The 14,381-nt window shown below is 42.3% G+C and overlaps 1 pseudogene; it reads right to left on the minus strand.

Annotated features, from left to right (window-relative positions):
• The window catches only part of LOC102826734, a 92,578-nt pseudogene that overhangs the window by 42,235 nt on the left and 35,962 nt on the right, over positions 1-14,381 (minus strand).

The following is a 14,381-nucleotide window of genomic DNA, read 5'->3' on the forward strand; positions in this document are numbered from 1 at the left end:
CTTATTTTTCTCAACTCCATTTAAAAGTGTTTTGAAACATTTTATAATCATTTTTCTGAATTCCTTTTCAGACATTTCCAGGTTCTACCCTCCTTACATAATGGAGTCTAGGTCTACTTCTAGGTCATTTGTCTTAGACATTTTATCTTGTTTCTGGGCATGTGCTGATATGGTCATCTGTTTTTGCTTCTTGGATATGTTCAGTGGTTAGCTGTGGCCTTAATACTTAATTGACTGTGTGTATTTTTTATGCTTTCTGATTGTCTCCAGGTAGATGTGATCAGGAGGTGGGCTTCCCTTTTCACTCTTCTTATTGCTTAACTCAGAGTAACTTTCACAGTTGTTGTCTGCCTCCCTGTTATATGGCAGTTAGTATTGGTTATTGCCTGGATTGTGGGGTTTTATAGGGTGTGATTGTAACTTGACTATATGGCAGCAATTGCTGTCTCTTCTTGGGTAATATAGGGAGAGAAAGAACCTCCTAAAGTATAAGGGGGAATCAAAAAACAAAAACAAAACCACAATAGCAACAGCAAAAAACAACAACAACAACAACAAAAACCAAATTGGATACTCTAGTCTATAATTGTAGAAAAGACAATAGAGAGAGAGAAGAAAAAAAAATCTGTAGCCTAACATGGGTATGACTTTAATGTCCTCTTTCAGCTTCTTGCCATCAAGTTGTTGTTGTTGTTGTTAGGTGCCATCGAGTCAGTACTGACTCATAGCAACCTTATGCACAGCAGAACGAAACACTGCTTGATCCTGGGCCAACCTCAGTATTGTTGCCACACTTGAGCCCATTGATGCTAGCACTTTGCCAATCCATCTTGCTGGGGGTCTTCCTGTTTTTCTCTGACCCTCCGCCTTACAAAACATGATATCCTTCTTCATCAACTGGTCCCTCCTGACAATATGTCTGATGTATGAGAGACAAAGTTTGGCCATCCTGGACTCCAAGGAGCACTCTGGCTGCACTTCTCCCAACACAAATCTTGTTGTTTTTTTGGCAACCCATGGCACTTTTAATATTCTCCTCCAACATCATAACTCAAATGCATCAATTCTTCTATGGTCTTTCTTATTCACTGTCCATCTTTCTCAATTTGTTGTACTGTGGTGGCTTGTGAGTTGCTGTGATTCTGGAAGCTATGCCACCAGTATTTTAAATACCAGCAGGGTCACCCATGGTGGACAGGATTCAGATGAGCTTCTAGATGAAGGCAGACTAGGAAAAAGGAGTGATAAACTACTTCCAAATATTTAGTCACTGAAAACCTTATGAATAGCAGAGAAACACTGCCTTCAAGACTGCTTGATACATTCCAAGATGCCACTGTTGGTTGTTATGCTGTACCTCAGGATTTAATTTTTGCCCTGTTTTGTTTTTTAGACTCTCTCCTACTCCACAACCCCTGTTCTGGTCTTTTCCCTATTAATAAATAGTTCAGGGCTGGCTGTGGCCGTTTTGCACTGCTGGTTGTTTTAAGCATGGACTGACCTTTTGAATGCTGAGAGGATCTGTGCGCATGCATGGTAGAAGAACCCTCCAGTGGTGGGGGTGGTGGAGTGTCTACTCATTCAGGCAACCCCTATAGTCACCGAATGGAAGTGCATGGACAGTGAGAGGCCAATGAACAGATCCCCCCCAAAAATCAGAACAAAACAAAACAAAGAATATTGTTCACCTTTGTCTCCAAGGTTCTTGTAGGTGTTAGTCTGCGGTGGGTCTGCTTCTTCCACTGCTTGGTCTTGCCATTTGGTCTCACCCATGTAGGCTCCTGGCCACTGAGCCTGGCAGATTCTAAAGTCTGAGATTTCTTGTTTCCACTACAATTTCCACTAACTATAAGCCTTCAAACTTTAAAAATATTCCTACATATGTGGTTCAGAGTTTTGGAGCTCTCCCCTGAACCCGCCTTTCCTGGTCTTCAATGTTATTGCTGATGGAGATCTTCACTGCACCTCTACCCTATCTGCCATCAAGCCTCGCCTCCTCTTTCATTGACTTTAATTGACATAATTTGTGTTCTACAATTGTCAATCTCTCATCACCCAGAATGGGAACATTTGTCACAGAGATCCATGTTTACTCATCAAATTGCCAGTTTGATTCTTGATGCCAAGAGCAGGAATACTTGATGCCAAGAACAGGAATATATAGTGATGTGGCACGGTAGGATAAGCACTTGACTTCAAGGTTGGTTTGAATTGCAAGCTCAATGGTTCAAACTCATCAGCCTGTCCTTGGAAATCCTATACAGTGTTGCTATGAGTTGGAATGAACTCGATAGCATACAACAACAATAATTTTATGTGGTGGTTCAGTAGCCTAAGCACTGGATTGCTAGCCACAAGGTCACACAAGGTTGGTAGTCTGAGCCCACCAGCTACTCCATGAAAGAAAAACGGGGTTTTCTGTTCCCATAAAGATTTCCAGCTTCAGAAACCCTACATAAGGTTGCTGTAAAGTCAGAACCGACTCAATGGCACTAAATAACAACAGCAACAATTTTATTTTATTTAAATAATGACTATGTATCTTTTTAACAATTTTGAAAATGATTAAATATATCCCAAGAGTCAATGTGGAAAAAAAATCTAATCAAATGTCAGGTCCTCATTTAATCATTTATAGTGAACTTTCCCTGGTACTCTGCTTAGGTGACATGGGAACAAAGTCTTTGCTTTGGGATCTTCTCTTCTGAAGGACCATTGACTCATTTAGTTAGATTTGTTGAATTATGAATTGGTGCTATCATACAGACCAGGCATGTTCGGCAATCATCCAAGGGGAGGCCCTTTGATCCTCTCACCCCTTGCACACCTGTGTCCCAGGGATAGCCCCTCCCTCACTGTCCTCTAGGCTTGTTGTTGCTATCTACACTGCCTGTATCCAGGATGTACCCACAGCCTTGGTTCTGTTCTGATTTTCCTACCTGCTCTCTGAGGCCTGCCCTATATAATACCCAGAGTTAATGATTAACATGTTGACCAAATGTCCCCTTCCAGTGGTCCCTATGGCACTTTGAGGGTCCACAGGCCTTTCATCATGGGGACTCTCCCTCTTTTACTCTCTTCATCCCTTCTCATCCTTTCCTCATTACTTTGGGCTCTAGGTATTCTAGAGCCCTTCAAGCTCTTTCCTGCCTTGAGGCCTTTTCTGTCTGCTCCCAGGTACCAACATGGTAGCCCCTTTCTGACATATTTGTCTGAGCTTCAAAGTCCTTCCTCAGGGAGGCTCCCTGACTACTGACTCAAGGACCCACCTCTCTTGTCACCCTCCACAGAGCAGTCACTACTACTTGAAGACACCTCATGACTATGCTTCCTTGTTGTACCCCGTCTTCCATATGTTCCAAATTCTCCTCCTGTTCCCTTCCTCCTGCCATCATTCCAGACTAACTTCTTGAAAGAAGATGTTCCTTCTTACTCACTGTTGCCTTCTCAGTGCCCACACAGTGGTTGGTACAGAACCAGCACCCCATCAATATTCTTTGAATAAATGAATGAAACATAATTCTGAAGTTATCAGCAAATCTGATGGAAAGTACTAGAATAGTAAGAGTTGGAACTCCCAAGAGGGAGGTGGTGATAACTTTTATTGCTGTGGTGCCTCTTTCTTCAGGGACAGCCAGGTAATCTTAAGGCAGGATGGCCTGAGGCACCCTCCCAGCTTTCTGCAAGCTAAGAATAGAAGTTGGGCTCTTTCCAGCATCCGTCATCTCTTCCCCATGTGTGGATCGCCTCTTGGATGCCAGGAGCTGTGCTAAGCCTGGGATTATCATGTTGAAAGGGACATAGCCTGGGAATCTAGCCTCTTAGGGGCAACCAAAGAGCCACTATGGTGGGAAGGCCAGAGCAGAAAGAGAGACTTGCTCTGTAATGAAGGGGAGGGAGGAATTTCAAGTTGGCAGAAAATAGTTATGTGAGGATGTCTCTCCAAGAAGTAGAAAAAGGAGCAAGCACCTCAAGAGTGGAGGGAGGAGCTGGCCATTTCTCAAAGTGGAGTTGGGGCACTTCTGGCCCATGTTCATCTCCGATGCAGGAATCCCATGAGTTTCAGTGAGAACCTCAGTCTTGGAGCAGGTTCTCTAGCAGATGGAATGAGGAATGCTATTTGAAGTGAAGAGAGGAACAGGTCTAGAGAAAGAGGATGCTATCAACAATATGTGTGGGAGGTGGTGAGGGGGAGCATTGGACAGGCATTTGGGCTTTGCAGCTGCTGATTCCTATTTCCCAGTGAAAGTGAGGTTGCTTAGCTCTGGGAAAGGAAGGGAGAACGCAGTGAGTCTTACTCATGTAAGTCTCAACTCACTTTCAGGTAGAGTTGGAGTTAGTTGGCAGGCATGTAGCAGGAAGTGGGTTCACTGTAGGGATTGTGTCAGTGGTAATAACAATGAGACCTCTTAAAAGAGGGAAAAGACACCACATCTTCAAATATATAAATATTATTGGTGTTAAGTGCTGTTGAACTGGTTCCAGCAATCAGGTTTAGGGTTTCTGAGGTTAGGCTGGTGGATTTGGACCACCAATCTTGTGGTTAACAGTCCAGTGCTTATCCTACAGCATCATACTAGGACTCCATAAATATTATTCTTGCTGTTGTTAAGTGCTGTCAAGTCGGTTCTGACCCTTATAGGCCCTATATAGGGTTTATAAGGAGTGACTGGTGAACTTGAACTGCCAATCTTCTGGCTCAAATTGACTTTTCAGTCCACAGCATTAACCCACAGAACCACACCAGGACTCCATAAATATTATGTTGTTGTTGTTGCCAGGTGCCATCTAGTCGGTACTGACTCATAGCAACCCTATGAACAACAGAATGAAACACTGCCTGGTCCTGGGCCAACCTCACAATTGTTGCCATGCTTGAACCCATTGATGCTCCCACTTTGCCAATCCATCTTGCTGGGGGTCTTCTTCTTTTTCTCTGACCCTTTCCACCTTACCAAAAATGATATCCTTCTTCAGCGACAGGTCCCTCCTGACAATATGTCCGAAGTATGGGAGATGAAGTTTGGCCATCCTGGCCCCTAAGGAGCACTCTGGCTGCACTTCTTCCAAAATGGATCTATTGGTTCTTTTGGCTGCCCATGGCACTTTCAATATTCTCCTCCAATACCATACCTCAAAAGCATCAATTCTTCTACGGTCTACTGTACAGCTTTTGCATGCATTTGAGGTTATTGAAAATACCATGGCTTGGGTCAAGCGCACCTTAGTCCTCAAGCTGACATCTTTGCTCTTCAACACTTTTAAAAGGTCTGTGCAACAGATTTGCCTAATACAATACGTCTTTTGATTTCATGACTGCTACTTTCAACACTTTAAAAAGGTCTTGTGCAACAGATTTGTCTAATGCAATACGTCTTTTGATTTTGTGACTGCTGCTTCTGTGAGTGTTGATAGTTGATCCAAGAAGAATGAAGTCCTTGACATCTTCAATTTTTTCTCCTTACTGTTGCATATAGGAACGCTTATAGATTGTCTCTGAAGCTCTCGAGGTATGATGTCACAATCAGTCTTGTCAAGGAAAATTCCTGTAAGGGCCAGCTAGGACAAGTGGGTCAAAACCCACTTAAAATATATACTCTGACTTCTGGTAAGATGGGAGACTACGTAGACACACTACATAGACCCTCTACAACAAAGATATGAGAGACCAAATAAACAGATACAGATGAAAATCCTGGCACCCTAAACTTTAGAAGAAAGGTTAGAGAGATGGGTGGAGTTTTTTTCTCGGAGGAGAGACCAATCAGAGGTGATGAGAGAGGGTGATTGACTGATGAACAGCTGACAGATGTGGGTCAACCATCTTGTAGGAGCTTTGGCAGTGAAGGGAGGCCTGGTAGAGCAGATCTGCATAGGTGGTAGGTGATGGTAAAAGTATGATTTCTTCTTACTCCCCATGCTCCCCAGGTGACTGGAGGTGTAGTCAACTTCCACCTTCATCCATCCCCAGTGCAGACCCTGCTTTCCAGGAGTTTGGAGTCACCTGGGAGTTTGGAGTTGGGAGTCACACCATTATGAGTTGGGGACTGGCTGCACACCTTTGGTGATTGGATTCAGGCCGACTTCATTCCAGACCTACAAAAACTCCTGAAGAGCCACCAGACCAGCACTTAATCAGTAAACCTGTTCCCAACTTCCCTGTGATCTTAACAGATGCTGAAATCAGCACCTTCAAGGGCCCCCAAGAACTACTTCCGGGTTGAGTGCCCTAAACACGAATGACACTGAGGCCAATGGGAGCTCCATCTAGGACCAGGAACTCTGTTGTCACATCTCTTCCACAACCAACTCACGAGCTTCTTGAATTGCAGGAGCCCACCAGAGGTTTCTCTCCTCTTGGTCCAACAATGGTACTGTTTGATTTTACAAATATGACAACCCTACAATGCTCTGGTGACAACAGACAATTTTAGCTTACATGTAGAAACAAGAGAGAGTGGTTCAAACAAATGATCAAGATGCAGAAACAGAAAACATTTCTGAGGAAAAAAGAGTAATGGAACTAATTGAAAATGAATTGAAAACAATAATATTTTTGTACCTTCAATGAATTGACAGAAAGATCTAGGAAAGCAAGGAGAACACAGAAAAAACTTAAGAAGCATTTAGGAAAATGCTATAGCAACAAATAGATAAAATAAATGAAAATTTTGAAACAATACAAAACCTGCAATTCGGAATTCAGAAAATTAATACAAAGATTTCAGAAATAGACAATAGATTAAAAGGGCAAAGGAGAAGATCTGAAGCAATGGAAGTCCTAATTAGTCAACTTGAAGATAAATCTCTCAATACTAATAGGCTAGAAGGACAATCAGAAAAAATAATGAAAATTCCAAAGAAAGCCTAAGAGTTACATGGAACATCATGAAGTGGAACAACTATTGGGTGATTGGAATTCCAGACAGTGCAGAGAAAACTGTCAAAGAGGTGTTAGAAGAAGACTTCCCCAATATCATTAAAGACGATAAGATAAGCATACAAGAAGCTTAATGAACTCCAAACAAGATAGATCTCCAAAGAAAATCATAAAGACATAACATAATCAAACTTTCCAAAGTCAAAGACAAGGAAAGAATCCTGAGAACACCTTGGGAAAAATGGAAAGAGATCCTATAAGACAGCTCTGATTTCTCAGCAGGATCTGTACAGGCAAGAGGGTAATGGGATGACATATACAAAACTCTGAAAAAAAAAAATTACCAACCAAGAATCATATAGCCAGCAAAGCTGTCCCTCAAATGTGACAGTGAAATTAGGGCATTTTCTGATAATCAGCTATTAAAGGAATTTGTAATGACTAGTCCGACTTTACAAAAAAATGTTATAGGGTATTCTTTGAACTGAGAACCAACAATAGCAGACAACAACCTGAGATTACCATTCATGACAATGCCTCTCAGAAAATTAATTCATATATGTTGTTGTTGTTGTTAAGTGCCTTCGAGTTGGTTCCGACCCATAGCGACCCTGTACAGGGTTTCCGAAGGTGTAAATCTTTACGGGAGTAGAAAGCCTCATCTTTCTCCCGCGGAGTGGCTGGTAGTTTCGAACCGCTTACCTTAAGGTTCACAGCCCGATTCGTAACCACTACACTACCAGAGCTCCTTTATATATAGAAGTATTTAAAACAAACAAACCTACAAAAAGGAAAATAGGGAACCAGAGATATCAATGTACAATGAAGTCAACCATGAAGCAAAAAGAGGAAGAATAGTGTAGATACAGAACTTTCAAATGGCAAGGAAGTAAATTAGATTTAAAACAGACTGTTTCAAGCAGGGAAAAAAAATGGATAAATTGCAGGGTAACCTCAAAGAAAAATAATACACCTGCATATCAAAAGAAAAATTAGAAAGATTAAGTAAACATGAACACAACAGAAATGAAAATGAAAAGAAAACCCATAAACAAAAGGAACTCAGTGCAAAAAATTACGTGGAACAAAGAATCCAGCAGCACCACAAAACACAAACACACACAAATGGCAGCAATCAATTCATACCTATTGATAATTACACATCGAGCACAGACTAGATAAGAAAACAGGATTCTTCCATATGCTGACATATGAGACACTTCACAAAGATGTAGACAGCCTAAATGCCCATCAACGGATGACTGATTAAACAAACTTTGCTACATACACACAATGAAATACTACAAAATGTTGAAGAATAATGATAGATCTGTGAAGCACCTTACAACATGGTTGAACCTAGAGGACGTATGTTGAGTGAAATTGTTGTTGTTGTTGTTAAGTGCTGTCGAGTTGGTTCTGACCCATAGCGACCCTGTATAGGGTTTCCAAGGAGCGACCGGTGAGCTTGAACCAATGACTTTGCAGTTCAAACGGCTTTGCATTCTGGTGCATTAACCCACAGTGCCACACCATGACTCCTGAGTGAAATTAGTCAATCACAAAAGGACAAATATTATATGAGACTAATGTTGTGAAAGTTAAGAAAAGTTTTTCTTGGTAAAAGAAACAGTCTAGGATGGTTATGGGGGGAGGAGGAGGGAAAGATAGTCACGAGTTAAGAGGGTAGATGCATATTAACATGGGTGACAGGGCAGGCAATATACAACAAGATTTTGTTAACAGTTGAAAGATCAAGGTAGCAGGAGACACAGGGAGGAATGCAATAGTTAAAGTGAATTGAGGTAAATACTGTTAACTGTTGGTGCATGGAGGGAATTGCAACCATGTAATGAAGCAAAATATGTGATTGGTTGAATGTGAAACTGATGATATGCTTGGTAAACCTTCACTCAATTCATAATAAAAAAGTTGGAAAAAAATATATATACTATGCTTCTAAAACTGGCAATTTGCTGTCAGAGGTACATGAGGTATTCAAGCAAAATCAGCTCCAGAACACAAACCTAAGCACAAGATGGAATTAAGCTCTGCCTGGATGGAGTCATTTGAAGGCAAAATCCTTCCGGTTTCATGCTCTACAGCTGACCTCACAGATACTGGGCTCCTTGCTAGGTATTCACTCTCATCACCCCGCCTCACCCACCAGTTAGAGCAAAGTCCCATCCTACAGAGGCAAAAAGATCCTTCAAAGAAAATCCATAAACTGCTCCAAACTATTTCTATTTAAGTTACCAAAAAAATGTGCATCAGTTGTTATCTTGCTGCCTCCAACTACCACTAAACATACTTAAAATTACATGTCATGCCTCAGTAACATCAGCAAGATTCACCTCATTTTGAACTCTCCATTTCTGGAATCAGCAATGGCATTTGATTGTTTATTGACCCTAGAGCCTGTTCACAAATGAGGGGTCTTTGTGGTTCTTCTATTGTCCCTTTAACCACAAGAATGCTCTCCAAAAGGATGCTCCTCCACTTAAGCTTTTGGTTTTTTTAAATCCCTGTTAGATTTAACACACACACACACACACACACACACACACACACACACACACACACCCCGCTAGAAAATCATAAAGAAACATGGACCACTGCCCTAAGTAATCCCTTTTGGCCATAGTTCAAAGCGGGTTATTCAAACAGCACATAAAGTCCACCTTCCTTTCCCTTCTGGTCCAAGAACCTCTTCTCCCCAGGGAACACTGCTAACCTAAGAATTCCTTCTAGGAAAACAGGCCCAGAGTCCCCCACCCCCTCAAAAAAAGGATTCAATCCATTCACACACACACATGCTCACCCACACCCCTAGCTCCAGTCAGTACCTTTCTCTATGGGTCTGCATCCTGTGTTGTTAGAAAATGTGGTTTTAAATGTGTGTTCAGGTAACAAGGATAGGACACCAACCCCCTTAAGTAAATCTATATGGGAGCAGACTGCCTCATGGTTCTCCCTTAGGGCTGCTGGAGGATTTTCGGTTAGCATCAAACGCTTAACCACTATGCCACCAGGGGCCCAAGGACACCAACAAAAAGGAATAAGTGTTCCGATTTGGGGTGAGTCGGCCAGCGCCACCAAGTTAGTGGCCAGAGATTCCTTATAGCACAACCCATGGTACCTTTGGAACTGGTCACTCTCCCCTCCCCAACTCCCTAGATCTCTTTGGCGCTGTCGGTGAGGCCTCAGCTTTGCCCTTCCCATGCCGATGCTTAGGACGCACAACTATAGGGTCAGTCCACTTTTCTACCTGCAGACAGTCTTTCCGGAAGAGAGGCTGAAAGATTCGGAAGCGAGTACGTGGTCCGTTTAGGGGTCAAGTCCCCCACAGATGACAATGTGATCCTAAAGTCTGAGAGGCAGCAGGAGACACGCTTTTTGGGGGTTGGGAGGGGCTGTTTGTCCGAGCCAGAGATTTCCCAAAGCCCTTTCCTCCCGAACTCCGCTGGGATGGGACAGCGGGAGGGGGCACGTTGGGGTCTCCTGGCAGGTGGGACCAGGAAAGGTGAGGGTGCCTCTGCTCCTGCTGCTAGGTGATTCACACCAAAACAGGAGGCGCCTTTGTTGGCTGGGGCCAGGGCGTTAGCGCTCTCACGCGAGGCCTTGTTCCTCATCTTTAGCGCGTCTGTCCTTCCTGTGCTAATTACAGCCCTGTGCCCTCCCTTCCCTCCCACTGAGCGGGCGCCGCCTCCGGCCCCCCCTTTCTCCTTGCCTTTGAAGTGGGTGCCGCAGGCCTGCACCCAGGTAATTGCAGCTTCCCTCTAGGGCCCAGTACGGCTGCTGGTGGCTAATTTCCCTTATTTTATTTTTTTTCTCCAAGTTGTTTGGGGGAAATTACAATGCAGCTCAGAGTAGAAGTTAGCATGTATGCTTTCATCGGGTTTAGACTAATATGGGTTAATCTGTAAAGAATTTTAAGAGCGTGCTTTGTGTGGTAAGTGTGGGTTTGCCTGGAGGTGGGGACTGGTGCCTTGGCCAAGTTGGAAATGGGGGCTCTGTCCACCAGAGGAGAAGACCCTGCTTGGTGACCTCACTCATCTTTTGAAACCATGCCCTCTGCCCTTTGCAAGCAATTGTGTCACACATTCATTTCCTGAGCCTTTGGAGTTGTTGTTACATGCCGCAGAGCTGTTTCCAACCCATAGCGACCCTGTATAGAGTTTCTGAGGAGCAGCTGGTGAGCTTGAACCGCCGACCTTGCAGTTCAAATGGCTTTGCAGTCCAGCGCATTAACCCACAGCTCCACATTAGGAGCCTTTGGAGTACAATCATCTAAAAAGCAAAAATCCTTGTTAAATGGGTCACTTCAATGGCTGCTCCCCTTTCATAATCAGTTAACATAACTAACTTGGGTGGTAATACTAATATGGCTTTTGGTATTTGAAATAAACCACCTAGTTATTGGGTGAGGGGCAAGAGGGAAGGAGGGATATATTATTGGAATTCTCTGCTCCCATCGCTTTCTGATACTCTATGGAGAACACTGTGAAGGTTGAAGCCTTCAGAGATGACTTCTCCAGCAGAATGTCTGCTTTTAGAAATGATGACATGGGGCTGAGACAGTGGATTTTGTTTAGAAAAGTTACAAATAAGTCTATTATGCCTTCCTCTGGATAGGAGTTGCCTTCCTGATTTCGGAAATGGATGTCTATCTTCAGTGCACTCCACATTTGCTCTCCAAACACGGATGTGAGACTCCATGAAAGAACAAGCCCATGTGAGCAAATCTGACCTAGCCCAGAACCTTCAAAGGAAAATTCCCTGGGCCCTCCTTGAATTGCAAATATGACATAATTTACTGAGCCCTTGTAAAGGGTTTGTCTAGGCGGAGTCTTACAGAAAGTTATGAGGGATTATTATAGGGTAGAATAGTGTGGAAAACAGTAAATAAATGCCTAAGGCATTTCATAACCTACTCTGGGAATAGTGGGCCCCACTTAAAATTGATTCTGCCATCAAAATCCATGTAAATGGGCCACACTGAAATTCCTTGAACAGTGGTTCCAATACCTTTAATTTAATTCAAGAGAATTATATTGTCCAAAAGAGACATTACTTGGAGTCTCAATTTTTAAGCATCATAATGGCAAAGATTCTGTGCTTTGAGGGTAGGGCAGACCAGAGTCTCATCCTCATAACTCAGCATCCTTCTTCTCCTCAGCTTTCCTGCCCCTATCCTAGGTTGGAAGGTAATTTAAGAAGCACCACCCTAGCTCGAGTAGCGTAGTGGTTACAAATCGGGCTGTGAACCTTAAGGTCAGCAGTTCGAAACTACCAGCCGCTTCGCAGGAGAAAGATGAGGCTTTCTGCTCCAGTAAAGATTTACAGCCTTGGAAACCCTGTACAGGGTTGCTATGGATCGGAACCAACTCAACGGCACTTAACAACAACAACCCTAGCAGAGATGAGAGGATTTCTAAATTCAGGTTAGATATGTTCAAGGCCAAATTTTTTGGCACTTGTGGACTTGTTTTAATTTTCTTCAACTTCACCCTGAATTTGTGTATGAGCAATTGATGGGTCAGTTTCACAGTGTGCCCCTGGCCTTGTTTTGGCTGATAATATGGAGCTTTTTCACCATCTTTTCCCACAGATGTAGTCAATTTGAATTCTGTGGGTTCCATCTGATAAGGTCCATGTGTATAGTTGTCTTTTATGTTGTTTAAAAAAGGTATTTGCACAGAAGTCATTGGTCTTGCAAAGTTCTATCATGCGATCTCCAGCATCTTACTGTCACCAAGGCCATATTTTCCAATGACTTATCCTTCCTCTTTGTTTCCGACCTTTGCATTAGAATCACCAATAGTTATTCTATCTTGATTGCATGCTTGATCAATTTCAACACATCTTGATTGCATGCTTGATCAATTTCAGACTGAAGAAATTGGTGTAATTCTTCAGTTCATCCTCACTGGCTTTAGTGGTCAGTGCATAAATTTGAATAATAGTGGTATTAACTGATCTTCCTTGTAGGCATATGGCTATTATCCTATCACAAACAGCATTATACTTCTCGATAGATCTTGAAATGTTCTTTTTGATGATGCATCACCATTTGTCTTCAACTTGTTATTCCCAGCATAGTAAACCATACGATTTTCAGATTCAAAAAGGTCAGTTCATTTCAGGTAACTAATGCTTAGAATATCGATGTTTATGTGTTCCATTTAATTTTTGACAACTTCCAATTTTCCAAGATTCATACATCATACACAATATGCTTCAATTAATTAATGGATGTTTACAGCTGTTTCTCCTCATTTTGAGTTGTGCCCAATTAGCAAATGAATGTCCTGAAAGTTTTACTCCATTCCCATCATCACAGTCAACTCTACATTAGGAGGTAGTGCTTCCACATCACATTTTGAGTGCCTTTCAACCTGAGGGGCTCATCTTCTGGCACTATACCTGATAATATTCTAGTGCTATTCATCATGTATTAACATTCAATAATCTGGTGCTAGCTGACAGTGTTCTGTTGTTATTCATAAAGTATTTATGGCTAAACAGTCAGAAGTAGTCCACCTATCTTTCTTCCTAATCTTAGTCTGGAAGCTCAGCTGAAAACTGTCCACTATGGGTGTACCTGTAGATATTTAAATATTGGTGGCATAGCATCACAGCAACACATAAGCCACCACAGTACAAAAGTCCAACAGAAGAGACCAAAAAACTTGTGAGATGACATCAAGAGCATCATACAGGAAGATAGCAAAAAGTCATTAAGAAAATAAGAAAGAAGGAAAGGACCAAAATGACCACAAGAGACACTGAACCTTGCTCTTCAGTGTAGAGATGCTCCAGCAAATGGAGAAATGAGGAAGTCAAAGAGCTGAATAGAAAATTTCAAAGGTCAGCTCGAGAAAACAAAGTCAAGTATTACTATGAAATGTGGAAAGACCTGGAGTTTAAAAACCAAAAGGAAGAACACGTTCAGCATTTCTCAAGCTGATGGAACTGAAGAAAACATTCAAGCCTTGACATGCAATATTGAAGAAAGAGTGACAAACTACTTCCGAATATTTAGTCACTGAAAACCTTATGAATAGCAGAGAAACATTGTCAGATATAGTGCCGGAAAATGAGCCCCTCAGGTTGGAAGGCACTCAAAATGTGACTGGGGAAGAGCTGCCTCCTCAAAGTAGAGTTGACCATGATAACATGAATGGAGTAAAGCCAGTGAGAGAAGAGCCCACGGGACCTTCATTTGCTGATGGGGCACAACTCAAAATAAAGAGAAACAGCTGCAAAAATCCATTGAAAATCAGAACATGGAATGTATGAAGTATGAATCTGGGAAAATTCGAAGTTGTCAAAAATGAAATGGAACGCATAAACATCAGTATCTTAGGCATAAGTGAGCTGAAATGGACTGGTATTGGCCATTTTGAATCTGACAACTGCATGGTTTACTGTGCCGGAAATGAAAAGTTGAAGAGGAATGATGTTGCATTCATTGTCAAAAAGAACATATCCAGATCAG

This window comes from Chrysochloris asiatica, unplaced genomic scaffold, assembly GCF_000296735.1.
Source record: "Chrysochloris asiatica unplaced genomic scaffold, ChrAsi1.0 scaffold00415, whole genome shotgun sequence".
NCBI classification, from domain to species: Eukaryota; Metazoa; Chordata; class Mammalia; order Afrosoricida; family Chrysochloridae; genus Chrysochloris; species Chrysochloris asiatica.